The sequence below is a fragment of the Hylobates moloch genome, unplaced genomic scaffold (genome assembly GCF_009828535.3).
Source record: "Hylobates moloch isolate HMO894 unplaced genomic scaffold, HMol_V3 SCAFFOLD_8, whole genome shotgun sequence".
In the NCBI taxonomy this organism is placed as follows: domain Eukaryota; kingdom Metazoa; phylum Chordata; class Mammalia; order Primates; family Hylobatidae; genus Hylobates; species Hylobates moloch.
This window is the reverse complement of record NW_026652283.1, coordinates 27,487,810-27,504,537: the sequence shown is the minus strand read 5'-3', so window position 1 is coordinate 27,504,537 and position 16,728 is coordinate 27,487,810.

The window sequence follows — 16,728 nt, the reverse complement described above, 5'->3', positions numbered from 1 at the left end:
GCTTTCTTTTATAGGAAAATTAATTTGTGAGGAACATGCGTTCCCTCAATGATGATGGACAAATGAGGTGTTACTCTAACTAGGGGAAAAATGGTTACCAAAAAAATGTCTTTCTGCAAAATGATTTTTTATTTCTAAAGTTTTGAGGAAATTTTCTGGATTATAAAAAAAGAAAAGGAAAAATGTACCAAATGTCATGCTTCTCATACGGTTGTTAATTAGATCTGGATTAGCCTTTAGCTGCCTGACTCATTAGATGTAAAGTTTACATGGTTAGGCTACAAACCTGTTCCACTACTAGATCAAGAATGGAAGGCCTGCAGTAGCCACCCATCCAGCTGATATAGTTTAACCAGGATACGTTCTGGTATTCCTTGTGTTTCAGCCAAAATCTTTTCTGTCACCATTGTGTTTCTCTTTTGAAATTGCGTTCAGCATTATTATTGCTTTTATTTATTTTTTACAAAGTACTTCATTACTCTTCAATGCCTGCAGTTGTAGCACATTGCCTGGATCTTAAAAACAGATTGTTAAACACTTGCTGGCAAAATCCCAGAGGATCTATGTGGATCTATTTGTTTTAAAATTTATTAAAATTCTCTGGATATAGATAAATTTTGCTTGTTCAATATTTTTTATTGTTTCACCTGCTGTTGAGTAGAAGCTGCAACTGGAAAAGTTTTTGTTTTGTTTAAGTTACCAAGTTCTATCAAAATTGCTTCAAAGTTCCTAAACTTTTTTTTTACTGGAATGATTTGCTTTGAAATAACCCACCACCCTCAGGAGGGGGGTTACTCACACAAGGTATCCAGATGTCTTGGGTAAGGAGCAAATATTCAGCATCCTTAAGGAAGGGCAAGAGCACTTGGAACTTGGCAGGAGCTCAGCCCATTAAGAGAAGAGACTCTCCACTCTCTGTTGATGACCAAGGAAAATGGTCTGCTGGATTCCGAGTGTGAGAAAAGGCAGCTGAGCCTTGTATTTGATGGAATAAGCCAGGCAAAACAATTTGCCTAGTGCTGCAAGAGCGAGCCAGATCAGAGCATCCTGTGAAAGGAAGTCTGAGAGGGACAGGGATTCATTTCTGGGAAAGAGCATCATCACAGCAAACTGCTTAATAAATAAGTGCTGTTTTTTTCTTGATTTGGATTTGAGTTTCAATGTAGAGGTCAAGTGATTTTTAAAAAACCAACAAATAAACAAATAAAAGAAGGGGTTCTGGTTTATATAAAAATGATGAGCTTCAATTTGGTACCTATTCAGAGAAGAAAGCATCTGAGAGAGGAAAAAAATTATTAGGGACTTTGGGGGGAGTTTTTTTTAATGCCAAATATGAAAATGGGCCTATCCTGCTTTTCCTCTAAGATTTACCACATAATTCTCCTGCGTTTCTATTATGAGACCAGAAATTCTAAATAAGTCCCTTCTAGTGTGCTCAGAGGTCAGATCAGTAGACACGAACTAAAAGAGGCCTGAATTCTATAAAGCATTTTGTTATCCAAAGGCACAGATCCATTGATATGAATCTATATGTTGTCAATATATTAATATGAGAATGGAAAAGGCACAGAATTAGGGCTACAAAATAGTTGGAATCACTGTTCCTCAGTTAGTGGATGAGTGGCCATTAGCCTCTTTAAGCCTCAGTTGCTTTATTTTTACCTCTGTTTCCTCATCTCCAAATTGGGGATAACATATCATCTGATGTAGTTCAACAATCAACTGAGACATATGAATATATCACATATATGCTACAATATGTTACATATATATATGAAAGCTCTTCATAGGTAACAAAACATAAAATATTAATACTTACATTAACTAGAAAACATCCTTGAACATTTTTAATCCAAATTTACAAAGCCAGGATTTGAACATAGGGCCATATGACTCCACAGTTTTTTTTTTCCCCAAATTTCCTTCTTAGTTAATCAGATTTCAATGAATATTTACAACACACAAGACTTTTTTTTTTTCTGAGGGCTACCAAATGGAAGCAGATGTACATAATGTTTTCAAGGAGCTGATAGTTTATTCTAGAAAAAAGACATGGATACAAATTATCTACCCCCATGAGTTAGAAAATGATCGAGTCTTAAGAGATGTCAATTCAACTGATTATTTGATAATTATCTACTATACATCTGCAATGTTGCAGATACTGTGTTGCCTGGGGACATAATGATAAGCAGAAATAGACATGTTTAATTTTCCTGCCAGTTTAGAGCTGATAGTCTAGAGGAAGAAGACAAATGTTGATCAAATAAATGCAAAATCACAACATTTATAAGGGCTTAAAAGCAAAGATACTTGGAAAGTGGCAGATGACTCAGAAGAAAGACTACCTCCAAAAGACAATAAAGAAGAATGCTTTATAGAATAGAGCTCATCAGAGCTCAGCTTTTGAAGATAGGTAAGATACGGATTTACAGAGTAGAAGGGAAAGTTATCTCAGACAGAGGATACATGCAGTATGAGACAGAGAATAGGTTTAGTCAAGAAATGAGTCTTTAAAAGGGTTTGAAGGAATTGAAAGTAAATCCATTTGTCTAAGAGGTTTAGAAAAATAAAAATTGACAAGTATGTTGCAACAAAATTGTGAGGGTTTTGAATGCCAGGTTAAAGAGTTTGGATATTATTGTGTGTCAATCAGAAAAAACCTGTGGAGTTTTATAAATAGTAGGGACATGTTAACATTGTATATATGTTAATTAATACTTTTGTACTTCAATTTGTTTATCTATAAAATCATGAGAATAATATTACTCATCAGATGGAACAGTAATAATAAATGTTTTATTTAAAGAAGCAAATAGACGCATTAAGGTTCTTTGTGAAAAAACAATGACCTACAGTTACCTATTGAAGTATGGAATGTTAGGGCTACATAGAATCTTAGCGACTTAGTGAGCAGTGGGTTTTACAAGTTAGGAAGTTGAAGTCCAGAGAGATTAGACTCAAGTGCGGCCAAACAACTAATAAGACACATAGTCCTGATGTCCTGCTTCCCAGGCCAGGGTTTTTTCACCACTTCGTGGAGCCTCTTACTTTTAACACTTCTGTTTATTTAGGAAAATGATATTCTTATTGCAGCTGGGTTTGCCCAACCCATAACAGCCTTCCACTACTTTACACCATGCAGTGAAGGAGAGATGCCTTCTTACGCTGGATGAGAACAGCTGGGTGTAGGCTATTAGATGCAGGGCTCTAAACAGATACTCTACTGTGTCCATCCTAGGATTTTGTCCCATGTCTGAGAAAATTAAATAACTAATGGGAAGAAACCACAGAGAACTGAGAAGCCACTCAGGAAAGACCTCATTCTAAGGGAAAAAAAGAAGCCAAGATACACTCACTCGGATCAAGTTGCATAAATCAGGTCTGGGAGAGAGAATGTGGTCCATGGCCTTGTCACTGTTGTCCTCCATTTGAGTCACTGGGTAAAGGGGCTGTAGCAAAAAATGAATAAAGCTTAAAATGTTCTGTTTCTCTACCATGTCTGAGGGACATTGAGAATGCAAAGTGTAAGTGGCAGGGATGCCAACAACACTGGCATTGGCAGCCTCCAGGGCCATGGCAGTATGGGTTGTGCTGGATGTAGTGTCACCTGGGTGCAAACAGCACCTCACATGGCTTTAGGTGATGACATCATTAATCAGCAGCATCAACATCAGCAAATTTGCCTCTTCTTGGCATTTGGTAGCTTAATTGTCACTTTTTCCTAGGCATCACGGTGGGAAAGAAATGGGTACAGATGATGAAGTACCAAGGGTATTTGTGGCAATTATCTGGGGGTCTCTCAGTATCTCTAGTTTAAAAATTAAGAGGGATGAATATCCTACAGAATGAGATGGGAGTGAGCAGTTAAACTCTCTTGTTACATTTCTTCTATAAGTAAAAACAAAAACAAATTTAAGCCTGATATTTAAAAGAAATTTATTTGTTTGTGCCTCTCAAATGGTCTGAGTTATCTAGAACATTGTTGGGGGCTTGATCAGCTGGTGAGTTTATATTTTTTGGATAATCAGTTTCTGCAGAAACAGATCTCTGAAGAGTTGGCCCTTTATTTCATAAGGCCCACCGGTGAGTTCTGTGCAAAAAGTTAAAGAAGACCATTTGGATTTACTATTTGTCTTTTGCTATATCTCAGAGAAGTTCTTGTTTCATGTGTTGGCCAGTAGAAGAGGCACCAGATTAGGTGTTAAAGACCTGAGTTTTAGACTTACTGTACAATGTAATCTTGGGCAATTTATTTACTTTCTCTGTCTGATGGTTTCATCTTTAAACATAGAAATTATGTTTCTGCCTGTCTTAGTCTGTTTGCATTGCTATAAAGGAATACCTGAGGCTGGGTAATTTGTAAAGAAAAGAGGTCTATTTTGTTCACAGTTCTGCAGGCTATACAAGAAGCACGACACCAGTATCTGCTTCTGAGCGCTTCAAGAAGCTTCCACACATGGTGAAAGTCAAGCATCACATGTCAAGAGGAAGGAAACGAGAGAGGGGGAAGCAGCGCCAGGCTCCTTTTAACAATGAAATCTCCTGGGAACTAACAAAGTGAGAATTCACTCATTACTGCGAGAGAACAGCACCAAACCCCTCATGAGGGATCCACCCCCATGACACCGGAACTTCTCCCACTGGGGCCCATCTCCAATACTGAGGACCAATTTCAATATGAGATTTTGAGGGGACAAATATCTAAACTATATCATTACCTTCAGGAATCTTTTTGGAATTCTGATCAAATTCTATTCAGTAAAATAGGATCCTTTTAAAAATTGCATTTAGCAACAGGAAATCTACTTTTCTATGTATGCATGCAAGGGGTTCTTTCATAGGCTTTGCAATAGAGTTTTCCAAACTATTCATGACAATACTAATTAATATCCATGAACTATTTCTTCATTAAATCAGATAGGCAAATACTGAATTAAATAAAGTTAAATAAGTCTTATTACTGAAGTTATTCTCAGAATCTTTAATACACCAGTGAATTTTGTCGGCACCCAAAAGAGGGGATTTATTATATGGAATTTTTCATTTAACTCAGGTGTTTCACAGAATACAAATTTGAGGAAATCTGTTTATAGTATTATTTGGGTTTCTAAGCATGCTAATGGATTCTTTTAGGTTGCTTTTCCTTTTTTCAAAAAAAGTAAGTATTTATTAGCCTGAGTCATGCCTACTAATGAATATATTTGAATGATGAGAATTTTGACTGCCTTTGTTCATAATGGTGAATTGGAATGCACTGATATTTTTAAACTGTTATTACTTTTTCAAGGGTTGACTCAAGAATTAAAGGGTGTGTATAGGAGGGGAAGTGGTTTCTCCATCAGTGTTGGCAAAACTTGGCTTGAAGCTTAAGATAAGACAATAAACAGATACTGCATTCCTCATCTGGGAACATTTGGATTCCGCGTTTTGAGTTTTTTAGAAACTGAGTGACTCACTACCATCCATCAATGTGTACTCCACCTTTAGTGAAGGTATAATACATTTCCAGCATAGGTGTAGAGTAGATATCCTAATCATCTCTATGAAAAACATGTGTAATTGTAGCAAGCCCTGGGAGCATCCGTTTGTACAGCATGACTCTGGGCCCTTAGACACAGTTGATTTGATTAGTCTGGGATATGGGTCCATGACTTCAGCTAAGCCAATGAGAATCTCTTCTCCAGAAGTTTCAAATTGGAATAAGATTCTGGATTTGGTTATGGTTTATCTCTTCATTGCTGTCACCCAGGCATAGTAAACAGGTCTATTTACCACCAAATGGACTAGCATGCAGGGAAAGTTTGTCTGCAGAGCATGAGAAAGGAGAAGCTTATATACAAGAGAGGAAGAGTTGAGAAGTAGAGAGAGGCCTTGGCTTTCCAATCTCTGGTTCTCACTCCTGCTGGTTCCCACGACATTTTTGACCCCAAATGTGTACTGTAGGACATCTGTGTATCCCACTATTCCCCTCTACCTCCAAAACAACTTGAGTTTGTTTTTTATCTTTCCAAACAATTCCCTCTAACCCAAACAGAGGGAATGGTGTTGCTCCAAACACTGGAAGTGTGTGGTTGGTAAAACAGAAAAGTCAATTAGAAACAAAGTATAACACAATGGAAAATTCATGGCCTTGGGTAACAGACACATTGGGGTTAGAATCCTGGCTCTTCCGATTGCAGAAGTCCACTAACAGTGGGAAGTGATACACTCTATAGACCTCAGTTTTCTCTTCAGTAAAATGAGTATAATAAAAGTGGTCAGCTGAGAGCGTTTGGGTAAGGATTTAATGAGATGATGTATAAAATACTGAAAAAGCCCATGGCACATAATGAGAATTCAATACATCTTAATAACCACGATTGTTGATGCTTTCGTGGAAATAACTTTAATAAGGTATGTCATCTTCACAATCGTCAAAGATCAGATTTTTGATGATGAGGTTGTTGTTTGTGTTTGTTTGTTTGATTGTGTTTTGTCTTTGAGGTTTGTGACACGAAGAGGATTGGACAGAAAGGCCTGGGCTGGACTCTGGATGGGACCATGGACAGCCACAAGGCAGATAGGCCTGGGTATAGGAATCAAGAAGGCAGCCGGGGGGCCGGGAGGAATACAGAAAGCAGAGTGGGGGGCAGTTCAGGGGTCGGGGGATTCAGAAGGACGGTCCTGGAAAAGATATTCTGGTGTGCTGAATGTCCCTGAAAATCTCCTTCTAGATCAGGAGCACCTTCCACACATCTACACTAAGGAGTCCGATCACCACTTCCACTCAATTCTCCAGCATAAGTAAGCTCTATCTTCATGATGACTGAGTGACCACCCCTTCCTATTTCATAAGGGCAAGATACATGTGAATCACCCTAGGGTAAAATCAGCCCCATGGAAAGGTACCCAGCAGCCCTCCTGCAGGCAAGAATCTCCAGAACTTAAGAAGAAGGCAGGAAAAGCCATAGGTTCCAGTCCAAATGCTCAGGATTTGGGGGTAAAACCAGCTCAGGTCATGCCCTCTAATGTCCAGGCTTCCACCTGCCTGACCAATAAGATTCAGTAACCCTCTTCTTGCCTTGGCTCTGTTGGGTGCTTGAAAAGCAAAGTAAACACTGTTCACATGACTGTAAGGAATACGATTTTATTTTTGACACTGTTCTAACGGAAAAATGGACTGTTGTCAACATATGGTTTTCTTTTGTATTGGTCATTTTCCGTGGATTTCTCTCTGCATCCTTCTTCATATTGCCTTTTTGCCGTCTGTAAGATTCGATGTTCCACTGGCAAAGATAATAACAGAGATAAGAATGTTTTTATTTCTGCAGGAAAAAAAGAACTTAAGTGAACCTGTTTTGAGGTAGTGCTTAAGGTGGAGAAAATTCTCTAGATTAAAAAGCTGGAGGGTGAGGAAAGGAAAACAAAATAGGGGCTCAGAATTGGATAAATGAGCAGAGGGTTTTGACTCATGCTCTGAAGGAGGAGAGAATTATAGACTGACCTGTGTGTGTCCCCTTCTCTCAGTGAGGGCAGCTGGTAAAGACTGCAGCCCAGAACATTCTTTTATTGAATTCTGTTGTTTTTCTGGGTTGGCACAGAAAAATATGTCTCCTGGTTACCATGATTTTGTTCTTTTGCCTAGGACATCCAGATACTTCTTTTAGAGATGCCACAGGTTACATTCCCTGGCAGGATATTAGTTCTTGTTAAGAAACAAAAATATACCACAATTCTTTATTAAAAACATGAATTATTTTTTGATAATATATTTTAATGTGACCTCTCATCTTTTCTGGCTCATTCTCTAAATTTACACATCGGTCTCTGGAGGTTTCCTTGCCATAACTCTCACCTTACTGTTTTATTAGTTATGTTAGATGTTTTGCTTTTTTTAAATTTTTCATTTGTCAAGACCCTTTAAAGATGGTAATAAGTGCTGGTCAATAATTCAGCTCTGGGTCTTTTAAGTTGCTTTCTCAGCTCTGCAATTTAGAACCAAACGGAATTAGAACCCATAAGCTGTGTGGCTGCTTTATCAATGGCACAGGATTTAGCTCATAAGACTAGGGGGTAAAGCAAAAACCTAATAAAATAAAGGAAATTTTTTTCCTAACTTATTTTATATATTGAATGGTAACCCCATGCTACCCATTAGGAGAAAAAACACATTGTATGTAAAAATGGACTTTGAAAATATCAACAAAATGATTGATTAATAAGTGACCTCATGAATCAAGCAAATAAACATGGGAATGAATTCAAGTAGGTGAGAAAAGAAATGTGACCTAAAGAAAGTGGGCTTATGAAAAGGATGGAAGATGATAGTGTGGAGAAAGGCAGTGCATCCACGCAGTCTTCTGATTCCTTCTCATGACTTCTGAATAAGCCTTGGGTCTGAAACACTTCTTTACCAAGAGATAGAGTCCTCACTGCCTGTGCAAGATTCATCACCTTGAGTGGAAGTATCATTTCCTGTTTCAGACTCAATGCATACTCCTTCTTTCTGAGTAAGTGTATGTGTCCTATGTCACCTGACCAATCTTACTAGCATATCTGCCTTTGGCAGGAAGGGGATCGAGTCCTTCTGACACAGCACAAGAGGGTATGTGCAGGCCAGTTGACTCATGTTGGCTACTGGGAGGGGGCCCGCTGGCCGTGGAAGACCCACCACTGATTCTGTTTTTCTTTTCTTTCCTTTTCTTTTCTTTTCTTTTCTTTTTTTCTTTTCTCTCTCTCTCTTTCTCTCTTTTTTTTCTCTCTTTCTTTCTTTTTTTCTTTTTTTGGAGACAGTCTCACTCTGTCACTCAGGCTGGAGTGCAGTGGCACAATCTCGGCTTACTGTAACCTCCGCCTCCCAGGTTCAAAGTGATTCTCCTGCCTCAGCCTCCTGAATAGGTGGGACTACAGGCACATGCCACCACACCTTGCTAATTGTTGTATTTTTTAGTAGAGACAGGATTTTACCATGGCCAGGCTGGTCTCGAACTCCTGACCTCAAGTGATCCACCTGCCTTGGCCTCCCAGAGTGCTGGGATTACAGGCATGAGCCACCAAGCCTGGTTGCTCTGCCTCTTTTCTAGGTGAGTAAAGTGTTCTTCCATCCAGTGCTTGACTGCATTGTGTCTTCCTTGGTGACTCCAAAACCAAGATGCAGTAAGCAGAAGTACTCAGACTTCTACCCCTGATAATAGGTGACAGATGGTAGCTGCTCTACTGATAGAAAAGGTTTGAGGTGGCAGAGCAGCCACATTGGGAAATGTATCCCAAACAAAGGGCTGAGGGAGCTTAATTCCATCTTCTCTTGGAACATTCTCAAGTAATTGTCTCTTTTCATCTATGTAATATTATTTCCCATTATACTCTCCTGGAATTGTAGAAGACAGAAATCTGGTCCACTATCTATATAAAGATAAATAAATAGATTAAATAAGATGCTACAAAGTTGTCATTTGCATGATTAGAGAAAGAAAAAGCCACTGGAGAAGTTCATTCCAACAGGGACAGAATGAAGACCTAGGAATTGGAACACTAGAAAAGTCTTGGTTTTTATTTTTTATTTTTTTAGATAACCCTAACTATTATAAGTGTTGCAATTTTATAGAATACATTCATTCATCCCACAGGCACACCAACTCCCAGATGACAGAAATATGTTAAGTGCTAAAGGTATTTCATTTCAAGGATTTAATGGTTTTAGGTGGGGTGGAGATTTATATGTAAACAACTTACACAACAACCTTATGTCAAGGATTGCTAATAGCAGCACAGAAAATTGCAATGGAAATTCAAAGGAAGTCACTATCAATTCAGCTTGGAGGTTGTCAATATCATTTCATAGAGGGGCCAACAGGTAACTTACAATTTGAAAGATGAGCAGGAGTTCACCAGGTAACTAAGGGAGGGTGTCTTTTCTGATGAAAGGAAAGGCTTAAAGAAGGCATGCATGACTAATGTGATATGGCAAAGGTGTGGCTAAGGTATGGAGTGCATGGAGATGTAAATGGAGAGTAACAACATGGAGTAGATGCATAGGGTAGAGTCAGCTGAAGAAGAGATTCTTCTGCTGTCTTCTCTAGATTCAGAATTTTGGACTCTGTCTTAGGCATTAAGGATCTACTGTCTGGTTTTTACTTGTATACTTCTTTGTAGAGAGAAACATGAAAAAAAAAGTGTGTCTCAAAGGGTGAATTCTTCTATGGTTTATAGAAAGGATTATAGAAAGGTTAGAAAGTGATAGAAAAAGACCAGCTCAATGTGTAATCTGGTAATAGATGAGAAGTAATTAAACTTGAACTAAGCTTGTGGCAGAACAGATGAAGAAAAGAGGAAGGATTCAAGGCATATTGATGAGGTACAGTTAATAGGAATTGGTGACTGGTTGAATTGGAATGTTGGAGGAAAAAATGAGAAATAACCCAAAGATCTCAAGCTTAAGCAACTGGGTGATGTCATTCATTGCTTCAGTATATAGAAAGGGGGCATGTTTGTGAGAGAACGTAGTGAATTTGTTTTGAGCAGGTCAAATTGAGGTCTCTGTGGGGCAGCCAGGATGACCTTGTCTCCTAGGCAAGTAGGAATACAGGACTGGGGTTTAGGAAAGCTCAGGGGACTAGGAATATTGCTTTGGTGGTCACTGGACTATAAGGGAAAATGGAAGTCATGAATGTGGATAAGATCACCCATCAAGGGCACAGAGAGTAGGAAGAATGACGTCTGTGGTTGTGAGGAGGAAATCAGCAAAGGAGATGGAGGAGAAGGAAGGCATCACAGTGGCAGAAGAACAAGAAAAGAGCAGAGGGGAAATTAGTTTGAAGGAGAAGGTGTGATCAACAGTATTAAATTACTCAGAGAAATAATACGAAATAAAGACAGAAAGTCTTTTGTGCTTAGTAATTACTGGTGAGCTCAATAAATTCAGTTTCATTGCAGTGAGGAGGCAGAAGCCAGATGGTGGTGGGTTGAAGGCTGAAGGGAGGGTGCAGAAAAGCAAGAATCAGTGATTTGCAGATTATTGGAAAGAGTATATTAAAAGGAGAGATAGGCATGTGTATAGATGAGGGAGGGAGTCCAGCGGAGAGAGGACCATCGAAGATTCAGCAGACGGCAGAGATAACAGAGGAAGAGTCCTTTCTGTTCCCACATGCTTTAAGATTACATGTCCCAGTCTCAACTGCAGCTTTGTAGGGAACGGAATAGTAGCCAATTAAAAGTGGAATTATCTATAGCAAGATCTACCTGGGTGGGGATACTGTATTTTGTTTTTAAAACAAAAACAAAAATAATTGCGAACTTATGAACCATTTATAGTTCTTTTTTTCTCCACAAACTATTCAAGTTAACAGGGGAAAAATGAAGTTTCTAAATAAAGTCTTTCCCTAGGATTGCATTTTTGACTTGCCAAGCCAAACGAACCAAATCTTTTGTTTCTCTAGCAATCTTCCTTCCCAAGAAAAATACACCTGCAAGTATCAGGGGCCAGTTTCTTCCCACCCTCAGCCAATATTTTTTTTTCTTTTGCCCCTAAATCAACGTTAGAGGGCACTTCTATATTGTGCTATGTTATCCTTCAGCCAAGAAGGTTAAGCAAGTATAAGTTAAAGCAATCAAGTCATTCTCTTTATTTTGGAGGTGAAGTAATTGCCCACTCATTTGCTCCTGCAGATGCTCAGGCCATGAAGTGATCTCTTCAATGTATTCCAGCAGTATACAGAGTTGGAGGATTCCTGACAGTTCTGGCACAGTAGACTGCAAGTTACCATGTGTTAGTGCTTGTGATAATAGCTATTGTCTGTACCATCTAATTATCTCGTCTGGCATTCTATAATCAGTCATTCTTCTATGGCTTGATGAGAAGCAAACTCTTCATATTTTTATGTGCATCATGGAGACATAGATTCCCTAAGTGCAGAATCCAGACAATCTCTATGTAAAGCCCTGGTATGTAGACAGGCTTTATAAAATTCCAAACTATGGAAACTTTACCCAGTGTATTTGATTCTGGAAGTTTAGGTTTTTTAAAAAATAGAACTAAAGGGATAATTCTTGAGATTAGCCTGGTTTCTAGAAGTTCCTATACACCTAGATGTGGTTACTTAGTGGTTAGTTTTTCTACTTATTAAAAGAAAATAAAACCAGTTTACAATTATTGAATGCTTACTCTGTGCTAGGTGCCAGGAGAAGTGCATCATTCACCTTACCGCTTTACTCTTCACAACAGTCCCAAGAGATCTGTTCATGCTGTCCCCATTATGTACACCTAGAATCTGGGACTTAAGGGTTAGTGAATACTACATATCACAGCTAGTGAAGGGTGGAGCTGGGAGCTGATTTTACATCTGTCTGACAATTCCTAGTGCCCTCTTTTGCTTTCATTTTAAGGTCTTTCTTTATGTACATATCCACAGGGAAACAAAATACTGGATCTATATGGACATAGAGAGTAGTAGTAAGAAAGAACCATCAATGGATTTTACTCCTCGCCCTATGGAGGACAAATGCCTCAAAGAGGCTACCTAGATCTTCATCAGTGTGATTTTTCATTCATCTCTCAGATCACCTTCAACTCCCAAGTAACAGATACCTTCACTGACTCTGACATAAACAATATATATAGGCATATTTGGAATGCCTTCTCTGCTTTCCTTCTACCCAAATCTCCCCTCTGAACCTAGTTAGTATCTCTCCTTTTCCAAGGAAGCCAACAGTGAGTGCACACGCCTTAATGAGCTTTTCCTTCTCTGCTCTTTTGTTTCACTTACAGGGAGTTTTGGATAATTTAATTTAATTTATACTGCAATATACTTTTACCCAGCTCCTTCCTATTTGCCTTGTGTCCTTTCAATTCTTTTATTCTTTAACGCTGTCTGGTTTTTGACATGAATTTGAGGCCTATAGTAAGGAGGAGGAAAGTGCTCAACAATATTTTTGGATGAGAAGATGCCCATTTGATTTTGTTGAAGTAATTGTGATGGGGAAAGGGAGAGAGAAAAACTACACAGGAAAAATGTTAAATTTTTGAATTGTGAAGCCAAGGCAAGACCCCATGAAGATGCTGCTTGATAGCAATACAAAGATAACATTTTTTGACATGCTAAGCCTGCTCTTGATCACAGGAAACAAGGCAATCTCACCGGCTCCCTCAGTGTGTGTTGAAGCCCAGCACAGGCCAAGATACCAGCCAACTGTGAACATGCAGTTCAACCCAGAAGGTAAACACCTCAGAGGAGTGTTTCCTGTATGTCGACTGTTGTCATTCAGCTCCCACTCCACCCTGTTCTATAATTTCTCTTATGTCATAGGGAATGGAAGAAATACAGTTAGAAATACATTCTATTACACTCTCACTCACAGACTTTTGTTACCATTTAACATTAACAAATCTTTGAACAAGATGTGAAGGCTGGCCGGGCACGGTGCCTCACACCTGTAATCCCAGCACTTTGGGAAGCCGAGGGGGGTGGTTCACCTGAGGTCAGGAGTTTGAGACCAGACTGGCCAACATGGTGAAACCCAATCTCTACTAAAAATACAAAATTAGCCGGATGTGATGGCACATGCCTGTAATCCCAGCTACTTGGGAGGCTGAGGCAGGAGAATCACTTGAACCTGGGAGTCGAAGGTTGCAGTGAGCTGAGATCGCGCCACTGCACTCTAGCCTGGGCAACAAGAGCGACTCTCCATTTCAAAAAAAAAGATATGATGGCAGCTTTCATCTAGTTTCCTGGTCTTTTGCCCCATGATGTGGCAGCATTTTCCGGCTGTTTTGTCAAAGAGGCAGGAATGTTAGTGGACCCTCTCTCAACCTTTGCTTTTTCAGCCCTTCTAACAGTTTGCTAAGCACATTTCCCTTTATTGTACCCCTTTTTTATTTGAAACACCTAGAATGAGTTCTATTTTCTTGGTTTACACAGAAAAGGACTTAAGCTAGGACCAGAATCCAAACTCCAGCCACAGGGAGAAAGGTCAGATAACAGGGAGTAGTTATGACTAAAATGTCTGGTTTCAATAATAAGCCAAATTCTTCTCTCCTTGTCCTCTCCAGCCTGTGCACTTTCTCTGTACACAGGACTATAATTTGGAATGGATGACACCTATGTCCCTGCTGTCCCCCTCTTAGCTTCTACTATTGCTGTTGGAGCTGTTGACACCTGGCCTTTGTTACTCACAAGAGCAACACTAGAACCATCTTACTAGACCAGAACAGACACCAAGAATAGTCTTTGCTTCCATAACACATAGATTTGAGTTATGACTTAGTGACTTGAGGGATCCCAGAGTTTGACTCTGGTGGGCCTGCTGCATCATTCATAGATGGTGAGAAGGATTGCTTGGCATTTGTCCTGATACCGGGACTAACTAAAAACCTGTTCTCAAGTGAATGTTATTTTGTCCCATCCTCTAATTCTTCTCGAGCTTGGGCTAAGGGTGGACATCATTCCTGAGGATGTCACAGAGAGTAATGACTCCTGTATATATCTCCTTTTATTTTGAAGGGCAAGTAGATCATCAAAGCTAGAAAGAAATCTCCTGTACCTTAGAAATGAAGTGGGACTCCCATACTTCCTAGAAAATTAGAGTTTAGGTCAAACGAGGACTTTTCAGTAGAATGAAAGCTCTGAAAGAATCCCATGTTTCCCTACTCAGGCCCTTTCATCCCACCCCTTAGATTTTTCACTTAAGCCCCAGGAAAACACTACATATATTTATTTCTTGTGGCCACCCTTAAACTTGAAGAATCAGGAGGAGTTCTTTCACCTTAGAAATACAAAATATCTGTGGAGGAGAAAAGTAAAGTTTTCTTTTGGAAAATATTGGGAAAGCTAATTGATACAATGTTGGAACAAAAATTAGAAGTGTTACACTCATCTCTTCTTCAGCTCCAAAGATAGAAATCCTCCCTTTGATGGGGATAAGTTTCTGGTCATGTCTGGCACATAACTGGTATTAAAACCTTCATGAATTTATCAATAAGATGGAGACAAGCTGATGGAGGCCACACTGCTCTGATCTTTCTGGAACTGAAACCTATTGAAAATATAAACAGTTGAGTAGCCTCAAACAAAACGATTGAGTAGCCTCAACTACTTCTACAGGGGTCCCAAAGACATTTCCTGTATTGCTAAATATAGCATTAGCCATGCATCCTTATGCTGATTAGCAGCACTGTATCACAAATGCATCATTAGCCCTCATATCCCTTTTTCATAGAATAGCATAGTGGTGGCGGTGAGGATGAAGGTTAGAGCTGGAACTGCTAACGCATAGTACATGTTTTGAAGAAATGCTGTTCCCAAGACAGGCAAGACCCTATTCAAAATTCATGATACCAACTCTGCCTTGCCAGTAGGGGTAGCTGCTGAGCTGCCAAAAGTTGACCTTCTACTAGAGAGTCAGCCCAGGTGGGAGCTTGGAGTCCAGTTTATTTCTAACTACTCCACCTAAAATATGGTATCTTCCAGCCATATTACTCACCATTACTTTACCACACCCAAGTTGCTTTTGCTCACATTGTTCTCTTTCTGCCAGGAAAATTATTTCCTTCCTACTCTTCAAAGCCCAGATCAGATATGACCCTTTGTGAACCAACCACCCAGGAACCCCTACATGAAACAAATCTTCCCCTAAACAATGTGCCTGTCCATTCTTTCTTTCTGTCATCTATCTATCTATATCTATCTCTATATCTATATCTATCTCTATTATCTATCTAATATCCATCTATCATCTCTCTTTATAGCTCACACTGTGTTGCAGTTGGTTGTTTACCTATCTGTTTCTCCATCTGGAATGTGAAGTTTCTCAGGGCAAATTCATGTGGCATTTACCTTTATATCCCAGAACCTAGTACAATTGCTGCCGTATACACACTCCTCTGGACAAGGAAGTGGACACTGTCAAGAAATCATATCAGAAATCGCTTAAAGAGTTTATATTCCAAAAGATACCATGACATTTTGGGGCCAGCAGGATTTTTAGGTCTAGCTATTCATCCAAGGAGTAAGAAACATACTTCTCATTGAACTCCGTAGGCAAGCATATTGGTATGTGTGAGCTGAGTGATTCCTGGCTGAGGCAGCTTCATCACTTTAAGGGGTTGCATTTTTTATAGGATAGCAGAGGGAGCGGAAATTGAACAGTTAAAGTTATTAGAAACCCGGAGAAGACAGTTACTGAAGGTACCCACAACATGCCCCGGATAGACAGCACATGCATGTCTGGAGTCAATGAGAATTGCCATCCCTGGTAGAGAGGTTCTGAGCCTCCATCTGGGTCATAAAACCAACAGAGTAGATTTTTCTTGCAGGCCAATCATAACGCTTAAGAAATGATTCCCCACTGACTTCTTTCACCACCAGGTAGTTTTAGGAGATGAGAGTGGGGTGGGAAAGGGAGGATTTCGAGAATCAGAATTCGTATAACAAGGAAGAATGTCCACATCAAAACCTGGATTTGTAGATCTGTTTTGTGCCAAGTGTGAAAAGGCATGAAATAGCTAGGAATGAGCTATTCCCCAAAGACTTGTCTTTTACTAGAAAGAACTTTATAAATGTTAATAGGTACTAGACTAGCTGGAAGCAGATTTGCTCTGGGCCCAAAAACATAAAATAATTATCAGTTTGTTTGTCTGATTCTAAACGGACTTAGTATTGATTTGCATTATAAGAATTCCAAATTCCCACCACTCTAGGAAAGTCATCCAAACCCACTACTTTTCATTCCTGGTAGTTTTCTGCACATGAAACT